Below are 2811 nucleotides of genomic sequence, written 5' to 3'. Positions count from 1 at the left end.
TTTGTTGTTTGTTTATGGACACTGTACGCCCAACAGAGAGACAACTGTAATTACTTTCTAGCTGTATATATATATATATATATATATATATATATATATATATATATATATATATATATATATATATATATATTTATATATATATATATATTACTTCAGTTAATACTCATTTGAAAAGAAAAGAAAATGGAGCTTTATGACTCTTTATGGCAAAACAGTGCTCCTTCTTTACGTGTTTTGGACCCTGCTCTAGGGGTTTTCCCGACACTGAATGGATATGATGGACATGAAGAACTGAACTTTGATTTCTTTGAACCTATCATAACATTGTTTAACCTAAATGAGACACCTATTAAAAGATTTTTGAAACTAATGAGGGTTCTCTTGTCAAGCATTGAGACTGTGTGTCCTTAAATCCCTTTTTTGGTGAAAGCTTCTCCACGGCGTCTGGTTCTCCATCCAAAACCTCTGAGAGGATGGAGTATAATAAATATTTGAATGTAAAAGCTAAAAAGGGAGAAATGTTGTAGTGTGAAGATTAAAGAGACCTAAGAGCACACCTGATAAACCACAACTGTTAAAACATTAATCTCCAAAAGGGCAGTGGTGTTGGAGATTATGTCCCACCTTAAACCATAATACTGGAATATGATTGGCCGATCCCTTTTGGGTCGGTATCAAATGGTTGACGCGGCAGCGGGACAAGCTGGATTCTTGTGTGTTTGCGAGCGCACAAATACCACGAGAACTCAGCTTGCAGGCAAGGTTAGTATTTATGGGGATTCTTGAGTATTCCTCCAGAAGCACATTTAAGAGGTCAGACACTGATGTTGGACAAGAAGGCCTGGTGTACAGCCTCTAATTCGTCCCCGAAGTGTTTTTCTCAGGTTGCGGTCAGATTTTTGTGCAGGCCAGTCACTTTCTTTCACACCAAACTCTCTCATCTTTCTTTTTATGGGCCTTGTTTTTTGCATAGTACCGTTCCATGATTTTACGCGCCCCAAATATAGGTAGGCCCTATCCCGGTCCCACACTAAAATTCACTGAACTCTTGAGAGCGACGCAGTCTTACGCTGTTCTGTACACGCATTCTTATTGTTTGTAGACCCAGTCGGCACGTGTCTTTGCTGTCTTTGAACGTGATTAGACACCGGAATTCAATTATTTATTTATTTAGTTTGTTCACTAAAGACATTAGCATGTCACCTGCAAAGTAGCTAAAGCAAGCTAGCACTAGCTATGCGCAACACGATCGCTTTGACCAAAGTGTTGGTCATAGAGTCAATACAGACCGACAATATGTCACTCAGACTGAGTTTTAATGTTATCCGTTTGAAATAATGGAAATGGGGACATTTCCGGGTGCAGTGGAGGAGTTATAGAGATCCACGTCTCAGGTGGTAGAACATGTCGGCCATGTGCAGCCTTTATAGAAGAGTTCCGCAATTGTTAAATTAGTTAAAGAAAGCCACAAGAAGTCCCCCCATGAAGTACGCAACCAGCCAGAGGACACAACAAACATGTGGAAGACGGTGCTCTGGTCGGGTGTAACCAAAATGTTAGCATAACGCTCTGTGTGGCAGATCAGGCGATAGAGTGGCCTCACCAAAGCACAGACCTAAATCCAAAGGAGATTCAACGGCAAGACTTGACAATAGAGATTCAAAGATGCTTAAACGTTTTTTGAATAAGTCTTATTCTCCGTGTGGGCAAAGCTGTGGGACACAGACTTTAAATGCAGAACACGTTTTTCATGCTTATTTGTAAAAAAAACTTCGAAAACCATGTATTTTTCTTACACTAATAAAATTATAAAATCGTTGGGTTGATCGCATAAAATCCTAATGCATGCAAGTCTTTGGTTGTGGCATGAGAAAATACAAAAAAAAAAAAAGCACAAAGGGAATATACACTCTTGCTAAGGACTGCCTTGAAGTAGCAACCAGTCATTTCTTTGACAGACTCCAGAAATTACATGGTCTCGCTGTACGACTATCAGACTGCATCTGCCCCAAGCAAACAGGGGGATTTTTTTTTTCTTCTTCTTCTTCTTCCTTCAAACTGTGTGACTGCTTGCATACCCTGCAGGCTTCAAGCACACAGCCTCACACCGCTCCTGAAATAATCACAAAAGACAATCAAACATGCTGGCGAATAGGGCGCCCAGCTGGAAAACAGCTCAGCCTGAACTTTACTTCATCACTCAGCAAACCAAATCATTTCAGCTCTCAACACGGGAGGTCATCTCTGCTAAATGATGAGGGGTTTGTTTGCTTGCTTGCTTGCTTGTCTGATGGGTGTTTTGTTTGCATGCTTTGTCACAAAAGATAACATAAGAAGCATAGTGGTAACGGGGTGAAAAGAAGGGTGCAAACACAGCGAAGGCCCGTGCATATCGCAGCATTTAGTGTGTAAATATTAGCAAGTGCATCTGCTTCACAGCAAACAGCCACACAGAGTCCACTCACAGAAACACCCCCACTACAATTGTGTATCTACGTTCTGCACACACCGTCCCTTACATGCTGTTGAGATGATGTAGAGCGCATTTACACAGCCCGTTTGTGCATTATAGACTAAAGGTGATTATGCAAAAAGAAATAAATGATATTTTCAAGCTTCACGGCATCTGGGAAATGAAAGTCTATTTGTTTGACATTAGCTTATGTAACATCCTGCATGTTTTATCCAGCCCTAATATGGGCTGTCCCATCATTTATCGTCAATGCTCCTCACATCACTGACCACAATCAAACTCAAAGCTTTTGCAGTGTAGTTCATTTAGAAATAATGTTTTTTAGTGTGTGTCAC

This window comes from Fundulus heteroclitus, chromosome 11 (assembly GCF_011125445.2).
Source record: "Fundulus heteroclitus isolate FHET01 chromosome 11, MU-UCD_Fhet_4.1, whole genome shotgun sequence".
In the NCBI taxonomy this organism is placed as follows: domain Eukaryota; kingdom Metazoa; phylum Chordata; class Actinopteri; order Cyprinodontiformes; family Fundulidae; genus Fundulus; species Fundulus heteroclitus.
The sequence above is the reverse complement of the archived record's forward strand: the minus strand, read 5'-3'. Positions refer to the sequence as shown.